General features: G+C 36.2%; 1 non-coding gene across 1 annotated transcript; it reads left to right on the forward strand.

Annotated features, from left to right (window-relative positions):
- Positions 1–5,021: 5,021 nt before the first annotated feature.
- Positions 5,022–5,125, forward strand: LOC117066165. The gene has a single exon (XR_004430165.1). It is a non-coding gene; the product is annotated as a U6 spliceosomal RNA (small nuclear RNA).
- Positions 5,126–20,115: the final 14,990 nt, after the last annotated feature.

The following is a 20,115-nucleotide window of genomic DNA, read 5'->3' on the forward strand; positions in this document are numbered from 1 at the left end:
TGCTATACAGTATTTCATTGTAAGCAGGGATTTAAATTTAGCAGTCACTTCTGGGAATATTCTTGAGATAGTTAATATTTAGCTTAATTTCCTCATCTGGTTTTTCTGCTTGTGGTTTCTTCTTCTCTCCAATCCCTCTTGCACGGGCCAATCAGATCATTCTCCAATACAGTTCTTACAGTGGCTACTACATCAGGTGCACTCTCTTCTTCCTGGCAGGAATATTTTAGAAGGCTTTACCAAGAATGTGGAATTACACTGTGGCTTTAAGAATTTGGCCAGAAAGAGGTCAGAGGAGGACAGAGCAAACTTGAGAAATGTAAGCAAAAGACTTTTTCTTGGATTATGGATATGGTTTCCTGGGCTTCTCAGTGTAACATCATCTTCTAACACTAAATACTATACAATAATCTTCTTGTGTCTTGGTAAAACATAACCCTGCTTTGTTCTCATCACAGTGCATACCACTACCTGGCTTTTTTGTTTTGTGTTGTTTTTATGTTTTAATTTTCTTTCCTCTCACTGCCTTCCCCAGAATGTAAGCTCCAAGATTGCAGAGAACTTGTCTATCTTATTCACTGACTAGAACTGTGTCTCAAACACAGTTAGGTAGCTAATATGTCTTTGTTTAAATAGATGAATCACCTAGTCTTTATTTTGCAATTCTCTCAGAACTTAGAAAAGTTCTAAGATCTAGAATTTTGTTTTATTTCATGGGATATTAGGCTTTCCTCCATCTGGGTAATAATAATAGTAAGGTAATACTGACATGAAGTATTTCACAAAGTTTCCAGAGCTAAATTTTGACTTAAAATATTGCCTTTTCTTTTCTTGGTCTTCCTCCATTATTGTTGGGCATATGGGCAGTTGCTGGTAAGTAACTTCACAACTCTCTGGAAATGTATGGCTTATAAATAGATTGCCATTTTGTTTCTTCAAAATTATTTCTTATTCAAGCTCTAAATATTTACCAATTTGCATATTTCATCATAAATTACAATCTCCATTCTGCTCCATAAATGTCTCAACTCATGTCGATTTTTAGATTTAATCTTCTATACGAGAACATACTTCCTGAGATTGACTTCTAGGACTTTTGAAACTGGAAGAAACTATTTTTATTTAAATGTTGCCAGTATTCTATATGTACCAATATAAAAAGATCTTCAAGATGTGCTATTAATTATATATAAGGCAACAAGTAGAACAATACATATACTTTGTTCTCATTTATATTTTATATAGTCCTGTATATGTTTTCATTTTGTAGGCTAACTCTGATAGAAGACAACATAAAACTGGAAAACATGGTTACCTCTTGGGAAGGGGATGGGAGGACTGGGGAAAGAGGTGGAATGGAAGGGAACTGACTTTTTAATATATATTTTTTTCTTTTTTAGAGACAGGTCTTGCTCTGCCACCTAAGCTGGAGTGCGATGGCATGATCATAGCTTACTACAGTGTTGAACTTCTGGATTCAAGAGATCCCTCCAGCTTAGCCACCCAAGTAACTGGAACTACAGGCATGTCCCATCACACCCAGCTTATATACATATATAATTATTTTTAGAGATACAGGATGTCACTATATTGCCCAGGCTGGTCTCAAATTCCTGGCCTCCAGATGATCCTTCTGCTTCTGCCTCTCAAAGTGCTGGGATTACAGGCATAAACCACCATGCTTACTTCAATGTTTTTAATATCAGAAACTCTTTAGTATCTTTAAAATTTTATGCATTGTGTATGCATTAGTTATCGAATTTTAAAGAAGTAAATTATGTGGATAAAAGTGTGTCCACATACACCAATTAAAAGACAAAGATTAGCAGAACATATTAAAAACATGACTCAATTACCTGCTGTCTATTAGGAACTTACTTCAAATATATGAAATAAATATAACAAAGTAAATGGATAGAAAAAGACATACCATGTAAAAATTAATCCAAAGAAAGTGGGAATAGTTATATTAATATCAGATAAAATAGACTTATGAGCAGAGAAATTTACCAGATACAGAGTGACATTACACAATTTTTTTTAGGTTTATTATTATTTTAGAGATAGCATATCACTCTGTTACTCAGGCTGAAGTGCAGTGGCATGATCGTAGCTCACTATAGCCTTCAACTCCTGGGCTGAAGCAATCCTCCTGCCTCAGCCGCTGGAGTAGCTAGGATTACAGGTGTGCACCACCATGCCCGGCTAATTTATTTTATTTTATTTTAATTTTTATAGAGATGGGATATTACTTTGCTGCCCAGGCTGGTCTCAAACTCCTGGCCTCAAGCAGTCCTCCTACCTTGGCCTCCAAAAGCACTGGGATTACAGGCATGGATCATTGCCTGAGCCTGGCCCTACATAATGTTAGAAGGGTGACTCTACCAGGAGAACATAGAAGTGTATACAAAAAGTAACAGTTATGAAATATCTATGTTTATATATAAACATAGATGTGTATACAAAAAGCAACAGAGTTATGAAATACCTGAAACAAAAACTGGTGAAACTGAAAAGAGAAATAGACAAATCTACAATTACAGTTGTAAACTTCAATAGCCCTCTTTCAACAATTGATATAATAGGTAGGCAGAAAATCAGCAAGAATATAGAAAACTCAACAACACTATCAACCAATAGAATCTAATTGACATTTATGGAACACTCCACCAGACAAACAGCACAATACACACTCTTCTTAAGAGCCCATGGAACCTATACTGAGATAGATCATATTCTAGACCGTAAAACAAACCTCAACAAATTTAAAGGATTGAAACCATACAAATTGTATTCTCTAACTACAATGTAAGAAAACTAGAAATCAACAACAGAATGATAAACAATGCATTTCTAAATAATCCATGGATCAAAGAGGAAGTCCCAAAAGAACTGAATAAAAATGAAAGTACAGCATATAAAAATTTGTGGGACACAGCTAAAGCAGTGCTTAGAGGGAAATTTACAACATTAAATGCCTACATTAGAACTGAGAAAAAGTCTGAAATCACTAACCTAAACTCCTACCTCAAGAACCTAGACAAAGAAAAGAAAAATGAACACAACATAAATAGAAGAAAATGCAGAAATCATTAATCACAAATTAATGTGAAACCAGAAAAACAATACAAAAACTCAAAAAAACTAAAACCTCATCCTTTGAGAAGATCAATTACGTTGACAAACCTCTAGCAAGACTGACAAAGGGAAAAAAAAGAAAATCCACAAATTACCAATACTAAGAATAAAATAGGGAATATCATGACAGATCCTACAGACATTAAAAAGTTAATATGGGAATACTGTGGCAATTCTACATGCAAAACTCTGGCAATTTTGATGAAATAGACCAATTCCTTGAAAATCACAAAGTACAACACCTAATTCAGAATGAAATAATTTGTGTAGTACAATAACTATCAAGAAAATTGAATTCATAATTTAAAAGTTTTCCCAGAATAAGTTATCAGGCCCAGATGGCTTCACTGGAGAATTCTTCCCAATGTTTACAGAAGAATTAACACCAACTTTACACAGCTTCCTCCAGAAAATATAAGATAACACTCCTAATTCATATTATGAAGCTATTATTACCCTGATATCAAAATCATAGGGTGAGAGTACAAAAAAAGAAAATCATAAGCCAATATCACTCATGAAAATACATGAAAAAGTTCTTAAGAACATATAAGCAAATAGAATTCAGTAATATTTAAGAGAAATTAATTATATTCCATGACAAAGTGGGCTTATTTCAGGGATGTAAGGTTAGTTCAACATTTGAAAATCAATCAGTGTAATCCACCATTTAACAAACTAAGGAAAAATATCACATGATCACTCCACTTGAGAATGAGCACTTGAAAAAATTCAACACCAATTCATACCAAAAGCTCTAAAAAAACTAGAAACAGAAGTGAATTTCCTCCACTGGATAAAGCTACTATTATACTTAATAATGAAACATTTAATGCTTTCCCCTCAAAGATCAGAAAGAAAACAAAGACGTCTGCTTTTATATAAAACACTCTTATTCACCCATATTACTGGAAGTTCTATTCAGTACAATAAAGCAAGAAAAGGAAATAAAAATTACATTGATTAGGAAGAAATAAACAAGACTAATTCTATTTGTAGGAATAATTGTCTACACAGAAATTCCTAAGGAATCTACAAGAAATCTCCTAAAAATACTAAGTGAGTTCAACAAGGTCATAGGATGGAAAATGAACATACAAAAATTGATTCTATTTCATTATACTAGCAATGAACACATAAACACCAAAATTAAAAATACAACTTACAATAACTCAAAAAATGAAGTACTTGAGTGTAAATTCAACAAAACATAAACAGTATTTATATGCTGAAAGTTACCAAATGCCAATGAAGGAAATAAAAAAAATCTAAATAAATGGAGAGTCAGGCTGTATTTAATGACTGGTAGACTCAACATATGAAAGATATTAATTTTCCCTAAATAGACATATAGATTTAATCCAATTCCTTTCAAAATCCCAGGCAGAATTTTTGTAGACATGGGCAACATCTTTCTTTCTAACATTTATGTGAAAAAGTAAAGGAAGAAAAATAGCTTTAAATATTTTAATAAAGTAAGAGAAATCAGTCTATTTAATTTCAAGACTTATTATATAGCTATAGTAACCAAAATTGTACCATATTGGTAGAAGGACAGACACATATATCAGTGGAACTGAACAGGAAACCCAGAAATAGAGCCAAACAAATATGCCTAACTGACTTTTGATGAAGGTGCAAAAGCAATTCAATGGAGGAAGAACAGCCTTTTCAATATATGGTGCTGGAGCAATTGCAAATCTATAGGAAAACAAATAAATATGAACCTCAACATACACCTCACATTTTATTACACATAAAAATTAACCCAAAATGGATTGCAGACTTAAGCGTAATTTGCAAAACTGTTTTGCATTCTATGTTAGAAAAAAAATTGGATAAAAATTTTGGGATTAAGGTCTAGGCAAAGAATTCTTAGATGTGTGCTGTTTTTGGCAGCACATATACTAAAATTGGAATGATACAGAGATTAGCATGGCCGCTGAACAAGGATGACACATATATTCATGAGGCGTTCCATAATTTTCAAAATAGACCCAGCTGAGGAATGACTCTCAGAGTTCAAAGACTGGTTCTCTGAGCTGACTCAGTCAGACAAAAGAAAAGAGAATATCTTAATGAAAAAAAACCTCCGAGAATTATGGGATTACATAAATAGACAAAATCTATGACTCACTGGCATCCCTGAAAGAGAAAGAGAAAACAAGCAACTTGGAAATATACTTGAGTATATCATCCATGAAAATTTCCCCAACCTCACCACAGAGGCCAACATTCAAATTCAGAAAATGCAGAAAATGCCTGTGAGATACTGTACAAGATGACCACCCCCAAGACACATAGTCTTCAGATTTTCCAAGATTGACATAAAAGGAAAAATATAAAGGAAGATAGAAGGGGAAGGTCACCTACAAAGGGAAATTTGACAGGCTAATAGTGAACTTTTCAGCAGAAATCCTACATGCCAGAAGAGATTGGTGGCGGGGGAGCAGTTATGTTCAATATTCTTAAAGAAAAGAAACTCCAATAAAAAAATTTCATATGGGCCGGGCGTGGTGGCTCAAGCCTGCAATCCTAGCACTTTGGGAGGCTGAGACGGGCGGATCATGAGGTCAGGAGATCGAGACCATCCTGGCTAACACAGTGAAATCCCGTCTCTACCAAAAAATACAAAAAACCAGCTGGGCGAGGTGGCGGGCCCCTGTAGTCCCAGCTACTCGGGAGGCTGAGGCAGGAGAATGGCATAAACCCGGGAGGCGGAGCTTGCAGTGAGCTGAGATCCGGCCACTGCACTCCAGCCTGGACGACAGAGCGAGACTCCGTCTCTAAAAAAAAAAAAAAAAAATTTCATATCCAGCCAAACTAAACTTCATATATAAAGGAGAAATAAGATTCTTTTCAGACAAGCAAATGCTAAGGGAATTAATTACCACCAGATCTGCCTCACAAGAGGTCCTTAAGGGAGTGCTAAATATGGAAATGAAAGACTTACTGACTACCACAAAAACACACTTAAGTACATAGACCACTGACACTATAAAGCAATTACACAATCAAGTCTGCATAGTAACCAGCTAACAACATGATGACAGGATCAAATCTGCACATATCAATATTAATCTTGAAGGTAAATGTACTAAATGTGCAATTAAAAAGCACAGTGTGGCAAGTTGAATACAGAAGTAAGACCTAACTGTATCCTGTCTTCAAGAGACCCATCTCACATACAATGACACAATAAGCTCAAAGTAAACAAATGGAAAAAATCTACCAAGCAGATGGAAAACAGAAAAAAAAGGAGGGGTTCCTATTCTAATTTCAGACAAAACAGACTTTAAACCAACAAAAATCAGAAGAGACAAAGGCATTACATAATGCTAAGAGGTTCAATTCAACAGGAAGACCTAACACCCTAAATACATATGCGCCCAACACAGGAGCACCCAGATTCATAAAACAAGTTGTTTGAGACCTGTGAAGAGACATAGATAACAATACAATAATAATAGGAGATGTCAACATCCCACCAACAGTAATAAACAAATCATTAGCCCAGAAAACTAACAAAGATATTCAGGACCTGAACTCAACATGTAACCAAATAGACCTAACAGATATCTACAGAACTCTGTACCCCAAAATAGCAGAACATACATTCTTCTCATCTGCACATGACACATACTCTAAAATTGACCATATAATCAGACATAAAACAATTTTCAGCAAATTAAAAACAAAAATCATACCAAACACACTTTCAGATCATAGTGCAATAAAAATGGAAAACAGTACCAAGAAGATTACTCAAAACCATACAATTACATGGAAATTAAACAGTCTTCTCTGGAATGATTTCTGGGTAAACAATGAAATTAAAGCAAAAATCAGGAAATTCTCTGAAATGAATGAGAACAAAGATACAGAATACCAGAATCTCTGGGACACAGTTAAAGCAGTATTAAGAGGAAACTTTACAGCATCAAACACCCACGCTGAAAAGTTAAAAAGATCTCATATTAACAACCTAATATCATACCTTGAGGAACCAGAAAAACAAGAGCAAACCAATCCTAAAGCTAACAAAACAAGAAATAACCAAAATCAGAACTGAACTGAAAGAAATTAAGATGCAGAAAAGCATACAAAATATCAACAAAACCACAAGTTGGCTATTTGAAAGGATAAATAAGATAGATCAACTGCTATCTAGACTAATAAAGAAAAAAAAAGAGAGAAGATCCAAATAAACACAATCAGAAATGACAAAGGGGACATTACCACTGACCCCACAGAAATGCAAAAATAAAAATAAAAATAAAAATCAGAGGCTATTATAAACACAAACTAGAAAACCTACACATAAACAAGAAAACCTGCAAGAAATAGATAAATTCATGAAAACATACAACTTCCCAAACTGAACCAGGAAGAAATTCAAACCGGGAACAGACCAATAATGAGTTCCAAAATTGAATCCCTAAGAAAAAACCTAACAACCAGAAAAAGCCCAGAACTAGATGGATTCACACTGAATTCTACTAGACACATAAAGAAGAACTGGTACCATTTCTACTTAAACTCTTCCAAAAAGTTGAAAAGGAGGTGCTCCTCCCCAACTCACTCTATAAAGCCAGCATTATACTGATACCAAAACCTGGCAGAGACACAATAACAACAAAAACTTCAGGCCAATATCCATGATGAACATAGATGCAAAAATCCTCAACAAAATAATAGCAAACCAAATCCAGCAGTACATCAAAAAGCTAACCTGCTGCCATCAAGTAGGCTTTATCCCTGGAAGGCATGGTTGGTTTCAACATACACAAACTAATGTGATTCATCACATAAACAGAATGAAAAATAAAAACCACATGATCATCTCAATAGATGCAGAAAAGGCAGTCAATAAAAATTCAGCATCTCTTCATGTTAAATCTCACAACAAACCAGGCATTGAAGAAACATATTTCAAAATAATAAGGGCTATCTATGATAAACTCACAGCCAACATCCTACAGAATGGGTAGGCAAAAGCTGGAAGTACTCCCCTTGAGAACTAGAACAAGACAAAGATGCCCTCTTGCATCACTCCTATTCAACATAGTACAGGAAATCCGAGCCAGAGTTATCAGGCAAGAGAAAGCAATAAAAGGCATCCAAATAGGAAGAAAGGAAGTCAAACTATCTCTGCTTGAAATGATATGATTCTGTACTGAGAAAACCCTATACTCTCTGCCCAAAAGCTCCTAAATCTGATAAACAAGTTCAGCAAAGTTTCAGGATACAAAATCAATGTGCAAAAAATCAGTAGCATTTCTTTTCAATAATAATGTCCAAGCTGAGGGCCAAATCAAGAAGGTGATCCTATTCACAATAGCCACAAATAAATACAATACCTAGGAATGAAGGTCACCAGGGAGATGAAAGATCTCTACAAAAAGAACTACAAAACACTGCTCAAAGAAGTCAGAGATGACACAAACAAATAGAAAAATATTCCATGCTCATGGATAGGAGGAATCAATAGTGTTAAAATGGCCATACTGCCCACAGCAATTTACACATTCAATGCTATTCCTATCAAACTACCAATGACATTTTTCACAGAATTTGAAAAAACTATTTTAAACTTCATATAGAACCAACATGAAGAGCCCAAATAGCCACAACAATCCTAAGCAAAAAGAACAAGCTGGAGGCATCACATTATCTGTCTTCAAACTACCACAAGACTACAGTAATTAAAGCAGCATGGTACTGGTACAAAATTAGACGCATAGACCAAAGGACCAAAATAGAGAGCCCAGGAATAAAGCTGCACACCTACAATCATCTGATCTTTGACACAACTGACAGAAATTAACAGGGAAAGGATTACCTATTCAATAAACTGTTCTGGGAGAACTGGCTATGCAGAAGATTGAAACTGGACCCCTTTCTTACACCACATACAAAACTTAACTCAAGAAGGATTAAATACTTAAATATAAAACCAAAAATTATAAATATCCCAGAAGAAAACCTAGGAAATACCATTATAGACATAGGCCTTGGCAGAGATTTTATGATGAAGATGCCAAAACAAAAATTGACAAGGGGGACCTAATTAAACTAAAGAGCTTCTGAACAGCAAAAGAAACTATCAACAGAGTAAATACACAACTCACACAACAGGAGAAAATATTTGCACACTATGCATCTGACAAAGTCTACTATCTATAATCTATAAGGTACTTAATCTAAAAACAAATAACACTATTAAAAAGGAGGCAAAATACATAAACAGACACTTTTCAAAAGAAGATATATACACAGCCACAAAGCATTCAAAAAATTCTCAACATCCCTAATCATTAGAAAAATGCAAATTAAAACCACAATGAGATACTTCCTCACACCATTCAGAATGGCTATTAAAATAAAAAAAAAAAAATAGCAGATGATGGCAAGGCTGCAGAGAAAAGGGAGCACTTATACACTGCTGTAAATCAGTTCAGCCACTAATTTCAAGCAGTTTGGTGATTTCTCAAAGTACTTAAAAATAGAGCTACCATTTGGCCCAGCAATCTCATTATTGGGTACATACCCAAAGGAATATAAATCATTCTACTATAAAGACATATGCACATGTATGTTTTTCAAAGTACTATTCACAATAGCAAAGAAACGTAATCAACCTAAATGGTTATCAGTCATAGACTGGATAAGGAAGATATGGTACATATATACCATAGAATACTACACAGCCATAAACACATAATGAGATCATGTCCTTTGTAGCAACATGTACGGAGCAGGAGACCACTTTCCTAAATGAACTAATGCAGTAACAGAAAACCAAACACCAAATGTTCTCACTTATAAGTGGGAGCTAAACACTGAGCAAACACGGACACAAAGAAGGGAACAAGAGACACGGAGGCCTACTTGTGCAGGGTGGGAGAAGGGTGAGGATCGAAAAACTGCCCATCAGGTACTATGCTTATTACCTAAGTGATGAAATCACATGTATACCACCCCCCCCATAACACACAATTTATCTATAGAACAAACCTGCACATGTACCCTGAAACTGAAAAAAAAGTTAAAAAAAAAAAGAGTTCTTAGACTTGCCACCAGAGGCACAATTCATAAAAGGAAAAATTGATAAGGTGGGTTTCATCAAAATGAAAATGTTTGCTCTGAAAAAGACCCTAAACAGGCTGAAAAGACAAGCTACAGACTGGGGAGAAAACACTTGCAAACCACATATCTAACAAAGGGCTAGTATCTGGAATATATAAAGAACTCTTAAAACTCAAGAGTGGAAAAAACAAACCATTGAATTAGAAAATGGACAAAAGAGATGGCGTACTTGTCCTTGTCACACAGGTTGTTTGAGAAGACTTGAATTTAAAGACTATGAAAAGGATATGCAGATACAAGCTTTACCACATACTGGAAAAGAAATGGAAAAAAGAAACAGGTTGAACTTTGGAATTCCTACTCATGATGTTATTTAGGACTAAATAATCCAGAATATATAGATTCTGCACTAATAAATTCTGATGCAAATTATGTGTAGCCCTGAAGATCCTAGGCCAACCTCTATAGGCACAGCTGGAGTCTTGGAGTCTTCCCGACATGGTATTCCCACTGTCAATCCTAGGAGAAGCCTGCACTGAAAATATACAGATTCAGGGGGCAGGGGCAGGGGGACTTGCACTGGAGAAGGAAAACTCACTTCTTTCTACGGGCCTCCTGGGAAGATTTAAACACTCCCAGACTGAGCTAGAGGGTGAGAAGTCCCTTTAGCAACCCTGGGACAGGGCTAGAGGATGTCCTGGATGTCATCTATTCTGTGTGGTACTTCCCAACACTACCCCTGCCCACACCCCATGCTCCACAAAGTTTTGTGGGAACTTGTAGCCTGGTTTCTACTGTGTGGAATTAGGAGAGGACCTAGTTTTCACTTTGGACGAAGTAGCTAGTATACAAAGAGAACCCCTGTCCTCCTTACCCAAGAATCATAGAGACGGTAAAATCATCTTTGTGCATCAGTGTAGGGACCTCACAAAGGTCATTACAACTGAGAGAGCTGTGTGGTAGCTTCGTAGAAAGCCTAAATAAAACATCAAGAAACAGCTGCTCTATCTTGGACACACTCAAACCAGCACCCGCTTGGTGCTGGAAAGCAGATGGAACCTATGAGTGAAGGGGCCAGTTTCCTACAATCAGGCTGGTCTGTGAGACTGGGGTTCATATCACTTGGGTATTAGGAGGAAATAAGAAAATATATGGCAGTCATTGGTTGTTGAGACTGGGACATTTGGGTTTTACTAAGTTAAGAGAAAAGATCACTCTCCCCTTTTCAACAACACAATGTCTTTTCATTAGAAGCCTGAAATAGCAGGGTTTTTCTCTGCTTTTCCATTCCTTCGAAACCCTACTCATAATTAGCTTCCCACAACTCCTCCTAGGTTTCTTCCACCATTACTCATCAGCCTGGTCTATTTGTGTTACAGATTATGCTTTCTCAACCTCCATCAGTTTCACCAAGTTTAGTACCATCTTTTAAAAGTCCATGTTGCCCATCTTTGGGGAACATAAGTACTTCTCCCTTATTATTATTAAATGCTTCCAAGTTCATCTGATATATTCACAGAGGTTCTTATTCTGAGGTATGTGGCTATGAGGGTTTGTGGATAAAATCAAGTGATCCATGAGTTTAGACAGGAAAAAATATTGCATATATTTATTTTAATTAACCCCTAACTGAAATTTAGCATTTTCTTCTATTATTAATGTAAGCAGTAAATCACAATGAAATAAATAGAACAGCAACTACTTTTATATTGCATTTTAATTGTTTCTGGTATATCAACATTCATTTATGCTCATCACTAGTTAAAATTAGATGTGCCACTAGATCAAATGTTTACAAATAAACATGTATGTCACAAATTAAAAAAATATATTTTGGTAACCCTTTCGATATAATTTGTGTCCTTTGTAACCCTGTATTTTTTATGAAAAATAACACATTATTCTGAGAAGGGATCCACAGACTTAACTAAGCTGTCCAAGGAAATAATTCTACAAAAAAAGCAAAAAAAAATTCTTGGAATAGCTAAAAGTCTCTACACCATAATGGCGAAAAGATTAAAAGCCACCTAAATGCCCAGTAACAGAAGACTGATGAAACAATGCAGTTGCTAAACATAATGCTGTAGAAGACTATTTAAGAGCATATGTGGAAAGATGATCACAATATATTATGTAAAAGAAAAGGTTGTGCACAATGTGATCAATTTTTATAAGTCAAACACAGTTACATATACACCTACACCTAAAAAAACAGAAAATAGATGTCAAGACACACACAAAGATGCTAAGGTGGTTATTTACAGATGGTGGGAACTGTGAGTAATCTTCTTGCTTATCTCAGTTGTAGAAATTTTATATGAACTTGTAATTATTTTTGCAAGAAAAATCAATAAAAATTATCATCTTTAAAATAAATGAAGTCCTAAGAAAGGATTAAAAAAGATATATAATTCTTAATTACGATCAACTATGCGCTCATTCATTCAACAAATACATCTCAGTTCAATAGTCAATATTATAGGAGGAATCAATGCTATCTACTGGATACACTCTCATTACAGAAAAAGATCTAATTTTCATACTACTGATTTAGCAGCTGAATGAGTAAAACTTTTGGTTAAGCACCATTTATCAACTTTCCAGCCAATGTGACCTAAAGTTAATGCTGTCTTTTGCATAAATACCAGATATTCACGCCTTTCAAAAACTGTCCCATTAATCAATAATAATTTTGTCTTCAGAAAGTTATTTTTGTTTTGTTTTGCTAATTTGTATTTTTGTTTTTTCATCTTATAACAAAGCAAAAATAAATAAATCCTCTCATACAAGTCATCCTATTAAAAATAAGCATAATCTATTACAACTCTCTTCTGAATTTACATTCCCCATGAGAAAAACTCTTTCCTCCATAATTGTGTCATATTTTATATAACGTTGAATAATTCTGAGTCATAATGTCACTGGAAAAAATATTCATTGTTATTTCATTTTTATATCTAGGTATTAGGAATTCCAAAATGCTCCTGGAATAAATATGCCTATCATATCCCTTATATGTTACTAATATCATATTAACTGGAAAAAAATGTATTAGCTTTTAAGAATGCTCCTAAGTGAAGATTTTGTGACTTTGAAATACAACTCTTCTAAAATTAGACATTCATCTAATATGCAAGGTAAAGTAATTGGCCTGATATCATTGGTTGTATTCATAAAAGCACCAGCATTTACATACGAAATGAGTGTCATCCCCTCTAAGTAGTTGCCTTGGGAGACCTTAGACTAGTTTCAGTGACATTTTCCTTTGCTCAGAACAATTTTAGGACCTCTCTTTTGGAACTGTCTTTAGGCTATTTCATCTTATTTTAAACAAATATCTCAAAAGGTAGCCAAACTTTGCCCCTTAAAGTTGGATTTGTCTCATCAATAATTAAAAGCAACCTACCATAGGAGATGGGGCCCTAGGGACATTAAGGAGAAAGAAGTGGACAGGACAGTAGATTGGGGGATGCACTGTGACACTTTATATTAGGGGTAATATTCAACATATTCAACAATAGCTGAGGCCGAATACGGAGCAGTCAGAACAGGTGGTATTGGAGCAGGGACCTGGAGGACCTTAACCCAGATCCATGTATTAACTCTACAGTAGCTGGATTACGAGGTGTTTGAAATGTTCTAGGTGGTCCCACAGGGAAAAATGTAGCAGTGGGGATGAGTGGACACTTTGGAGTTTCTGAGCTGTGGCATTTACCAACCAACAAAGGAGAATATGGGTTTTTAATATCCACTGAATATTGGTCCTTTCAAAAAGTAAAGTGGCATTGCTGTTTCTGTGTGACTCCTGAGTTGACTCCGAAGGCACTGCCCAAGAGTTGTTTGAAAGTGTCGAGCAACAGCAGCAATATTGGAATTAATGTGCAGGATCTCAGGATAACTATTTTGGAGAGTACTGTTTAGCTAAATATTTATTCTCTAAACTCACTAGAAACAGGCTCTATTCCTTTTTCGTTTTCCTGCACTGGCACCAAACACAGCACTTAGCATATAGTTGCTAAATAAATAGTTGTTGAGTGAATGGCGTGTTTGTTAAAGAAAAATAACTTCAAAGTAAAATCTCATATTTAAAGCTTTTAAAATTATTTTTATTTTTTATTATATTAGGAAAATTAATCATTTTATTGCAGATAATTCTAAACATCTCTTTGAAGAGACTAATTCACCAACATTTATTCCTGACTCAAAAATACTTTGGATATCTGCCTACTTTTCTCTGGAAAGCAGTCCTTTTCAGTGCTCTTTTATTATTACATGACTTGAAAAGCCACAAGTAGATGTGAATCTGTGTTTAACTCCTTTAAGTTCCCTATTATTTCTATTCAAAAAGAACCTTCCTTGATAGTTTTATAGTAGATCAGACTTAAGCTGGGGCTAACATACTGTGGCTGCGGCCAACATTTATTAGGTTGAGGGTGTCTAGTGCTGTGCTACGCATTTAATATGTCATTTACTTCTCCTAACAACCCCTTTACAGTTGAGGAAACTAAGCCACAGAGGAAATAAGCAATTTCCCCATATTATACAGCTAGTAAGTCAGGAAGATATGTTTTGAATGCAGGCAATTAGATTCCAGAGTTGAGCATCCTTGATCAACACAGTATATAAGGAGCAGAAGCTTATTTGTGTTCAATCAATCAACAGGTAGGAATTGAAGGATATCCTGTATCTAAAAAGTACCTTAGAGCTCCCATTACACTGACTATCTGTTTATTGAACACATGTGATGTTCCAGGTACTGTTCTAGGTTCTGGGAAGGCAAGTAAGGGACACAATCTCTTTCTGGTTGACAGACATAGCATCTAGAAACTTACTCTAGTTTTCTAGGGTAACTTTTTCTACTACTCCAAATGGGGAAAAACGGACTTCCCCCTTTTTCAGTTTGAATTCTGGATTCTGAGCAATCATCACCTTCAGTGAATTTCAAAATAGACATATCTATAGAGAGGAGGACATCTACTGCTTTCTTCCTTCTGGATTCCCCTGGGGAAATATTTGATCTCCTTTGACATCCTGTTCTTATAAGGATAATAGAGAAAGGAGAAGGTGGAAGATGGCAGTGAAGCACATGGACGATTTGGGGTACAGGGATCATGCAAACATCCCATTCACATGGGCAGTTTTGTCCTGTGACTGCAGGGTTACCTCTGAGAAAGCTGGTGTTCCGAGCCGGTGCCTCCTAGGCTAGCTGTTTTATCTACAAATATTATGTTCTAGAAGGCATTTCAAGTTATACAGTGGCCTTATTTATTATCATAATCAAGAACAATAGTAACAGTAACTGAACTTTGTACCTTTCTAGACTGATTAAGTTGTACTTTAAAGGGACGTTAATAAGTAGCCAAAGAGAAGGCTACCAAAGAACTAAAGCTGGCATAGTAAACTGTACTAAATGCTCAAACAAGTTGAAAGAGAAAAATGTTTTTCACCATAAAATTATCTGCTGTAGGTGGAGTTAGTGACCCCATCCCATTCCTGCTCCATTAAGATTTCAAGGTAAAATAAGAGTTTTCTAATAGCAACAAAATACAGTTATTTCCCCTTTTCTCTGAAAACCAAAACTCTGAATATTTAAAGTCATCCTAATGTTCTCAATTACTTAGTTTTAAATTTATTTTTTTATTGTGTAATATGTGGCCTTAATTTTTTTTCTGGAACAAAATTCGTTATGTATTTTAAATAGAAGCAAACAGACCAAAAAAATACACCAAGAATTGGGAGATTCCTCTTCTTCACCTAAAGATTTGGTCTATGGAAACCTACAACTTCTTTTGGAGAAATCATGTTAAAAGCTGTGTTCAGTCACTTTCACTTTAGTGTGAAGGAATACTTGAATCTTTCTGAAGGACAGATTTTTACTGGAAGACAGAAAGTAAGATCTCTCATCCTTTTCTGAGAAGTAACTGTTTCCGGTCCTTTCCTTTTTTCTTTTTTCTTGTTCTTGGCCCAAGAACAGGACTGCTTTAACTTAAACAATGAACACCAAAGTCTTTCTTTCTCAAAAATGAAATGATGAGGTATATCCATCTTCTATCTTGTGAGAGAGAAATCATACTTAAATCTCAAATTCAAAGAGAATCGCTCCTGCACACTCTTTTATTATACTTAAGGGAAAATAATCAAGTTGACCACCCTATAGTCACATAACCCATGAGAAGAAAATGTCAAGGGTTTTTATCAAAGAGATTACAGAAAACCAGTTCCTTTGGCTCATGGAGTATGTCTGATTTTCCTTTAAACCTTCATCTCTTCTGTGTTTAATTCATAAGACCAGTAAGACATCATGCTCAAAGCTTACAATTTTAAGTCTAGGATTGATATGGAACATGCAAAATGGACATTACAGCACACAATTGTGCTTTGGGGGAACTATGATGTAATATCCTGAAAAACAAATTCAAGTCATAAAAATGTAGTTTACTGACCCCTGGAGAGAATTGTATCCACAGGTCCGGGAACGATGTCTTGTCAAACACCCTCACTCCACGTCTGAGCCCTTTTGCTCCATGTGGTTTTTCCCTCAGGGATCATTATTGGGCTTCATAATGATTAGTTTGTGTATGAAAAAGGAAAGTTCAAGACTATAATTTCATACATACTTAGAAAAAAATCATATAAAGAAAATTCAGTAGTGAGACAAGTAATCTCCTGGAGCCTGCTGTGACCAAGAGGATACCTGTGAGGACAGCCTGATAAATGAATGTGCCCAGCACACAAGGGGGAGGAGAGCCAAGTGGAGGAAAGGCTTGTCTCCCTGCAGCTTAGTGAGTGCTGCTTTCCTGGTCCTCACTTCAGAAACAATGTAAGTATCCACAGAGAAGCGGACGGCAGCTATTAAAGCAAATAAGTATGAGACAGCCCAAGTCAGAAATTCACTGACAAAGGGAGGGGCACAGGGAAAGGGCGTACTTCTTTTAATTTTTGCAACTATTCACTTATAGAGATACTTTTAATACTTTTAAAAACGGCCTAAGTGAGAGGTACACTAAGCCAAAGTGGAGCTGAAAATGAGGTCCAGAGGTAAAACCAGATTGAGCATGGAGGGGATAGAGACAGGAGGAGGGCCCAGGAGGCAGGACATGTGACCAGTCCCTCATCAGCTCATCTCTGCAAGGGCTGCCTTCTCTACAGATTGCCAAGTCATCTCACCTGGAGAGGCAGCATTGCCTAGAGAAGGGAAAAACCTGTGTAAATTCTAGGTTGGGCTGGCACCGTGATTCACGCCTACAATCACAACACATTGGGAAGCCAAGGCAGGTTGATAGCTCAAGCTCAGGAGTTTGACACCAGCCTGGGCAATATAGTGAGACCCCATCTCTACGAAAAATACAAAATGCAGCTACAAATAGCTGCACACCTGTGGTCCCAGCTATTTGAGGGGCTGAGATGGGAGGATCACTTGAGCCCAGAAGGTTGAGGCTGCAGTGTACTCCAGCCGGGTGACAGAGCAAGACTCTGTCACACACACAACAAAAAATGTCTCGGTTGGCCCCTCACCTGGAGCCAATTACTTAATGTGCCTGTTCCTCAGTTTTCTCATCTGTGAAGGGGGTAGCAATAGGACATGCCTCAGTTTGAAGACACCCACAACAATGCTTGGCACATAGCAATGGCTCAGTAAATGTTAGGTTTTATCATATTCTTGTCAATAGTCATGTCAACATATGACTTCCCTTTAAAAAAGAAGTGTTGAAAATCTGTCTAACCCCTCCAACTGTACTTAAGTTTTAATGAAAAGGAGAGGTGACTTCCCCACTTTCCCTTCCTTGAGTAAAATAACTTGAGGAGTTTTCTAGAGTTTTTAAAATTTGTATTCATCTCTGTATTCCTCCATAACAAAAATAAACCCCTCAGAAAAGCAGCATGAAAACTGACATCTGGGTGTTTTTCAGAGTAGACAGCAGAGTAGGGGAGAATTTGGGAGCTTGTGTTCCACTTGGGACAGAAAATTAAGCAGGAGAAACTGGGAAAGAGAAGGCTGTGGAAAAAAGAAGGGAATGGCAGAAACAAGCAAGGGTGGGTCTCTGGATTTGAACTGGGACAGATGCCTTTAGCCTGATAAAGAGTAAGTTGCCCTGACCTACCACCTAACCCAGTGGTTCTCAGCTGAAGGAGGCAGTGGCCTAATAGCAGAGAGAAATGAAACTAATGAAAGTGCTGAACATGTGAACATAAAGGCGGAAAATTACAAGTTCAAGAATCATTTTGTAAGAGTCATAGTTGTGGCCTTCTTAATTGAGAATGTCTATTAAAAGAGGCATATTCATGATTTTCATATAATTCCTCCAGTCAAAAGCATTACTCTAACAAGCAGTCATCATCCCTAGACTGAACTAATGCAACAGCCTGCCAGCTGCTCTTCCCCATTCCACTCTTACCTGACCATGCTCCATTCCCTACATAGAACCTGAGTTGTTTTTATAAGATAAAAAGGTATTTCGCTCCCTGATTAGATATATCACATTTAGAAGAAATTCAAATTTCTACCAAGACCTATAGCACCCTGCATTATCAGGCCCTTGCCTTCTTTTTGACCTCATCTTTTATCCCCACTTTTTTATTGTTAATGGTGCTACACTGGCCTTTCATTCTCCTGCTGGTTCCTGCCTCAGGGCCTTTGCACTGGCTATTTCTTCCTCACAGCTGTTCACAGTGCTCAAGTCCTGGCTCAAGTATTACTACCTTTTTCAAACTACCCCATCTATAAAAGGCTCCCTCAATAATCTGTCACTAACTAAAATTCTTATGTATTTATCTGCAAGTTTATTATCATTTTCCCCTTACAAGAACATACATGAGATCAGGGATCTTATTTACTCAGCACTTAGTATTTTGTGCCTGGCATAAAGTAAGCTCCCATTAGGTATCTGTTGAATAAGTAAATAACAAGCAAACAGAACCCAGATGCAAAAAGAAGAAAAGAAAAATGTGTTTATGAGAATATACTTCAAAAGGGTTGAATGGCTGAAAGGGTATTAGGAAAATTTTTCTCTGCAGTTAGAAATTCAAAAAATGTTAAGCAATGATCTAGATATTCAGTTGATTGATGGCTTCTGTCTAGTTTCTTATGCCTGTAATTCAGATCCCAGCCTTCCATTAATGGTAGAAAACCTTTCAGACAATCTACACAGAGTTTGGGTCAGAAAGTTTAAATAGAGATAACTGTCCAGTTCAAAACTGCAGACTCTGAAAACCAGTCTATCAGAGGAACATGGGGCTGTGCTTCCATTCTGCCCTGTTCGATTACTAGAATAGTCACTCTTAACTATTGAATGTAACAGAATGAAAATTCATGAAAATGAAAAATTATTTCAAAATAACAAAGGACCCAATAAAAATGATCTTTCATGGGAATAAATCTGTATTTAATACCATATTAAACTAGTATGTGATTTGAGACTGGAAAGAATGAGTTGCTGACCTTGTAAATAAAAAAAAATTTTGCAATGAGATCACTTGGACTCAGGAAGGGGAACATCACACACCAGGGCATATTACGGGGGTGGGGGTAGGAGGAGGGATGACACTGGGAGTTATACCTGATGTAAATGACGAGTTGATGGGTGCAGCACACCAACATGGCACAAGTATACATATGTAACAAACCTGCAGGTTATGCACATGTACCCTAGAACTTAAAGTATAAAAAAAAAAAATTTGGCATGAACATGTTATATGTTTAGCAATTTGCACATCCTTATTTCATAATTCAGTCATGACTCCTTTTCATTATGTGGGGCTAATTCTTCTCTCAGATAAGCTCAAAGTAAACCTTGCTTTACAACAATCAAATGCTTTCGGTTTGTGTTGATGTTCAGATAACTGGTTGTTTCAAATATAACTTGTAAGTAACCAATAATAAAATGTTAT

The sequence above is a fragment of the Trachypithecus francoisi genome, unplaced genomic scaffold (genome assembly GCF_009764315.1).
Source record: "Trachypithecus francoisi isolate TF-2019V2 unplaced genomic scaffold, Tfra_2.0 Lachesis_group2, whole genome shotgun sequence".
Taxonomy (NCBI): Eukaryota; Metazoa; Chordata; class Mammalia; order Primates; family Cercopithecidae; genus Trachypithecus; species Trachypithecus francoisi.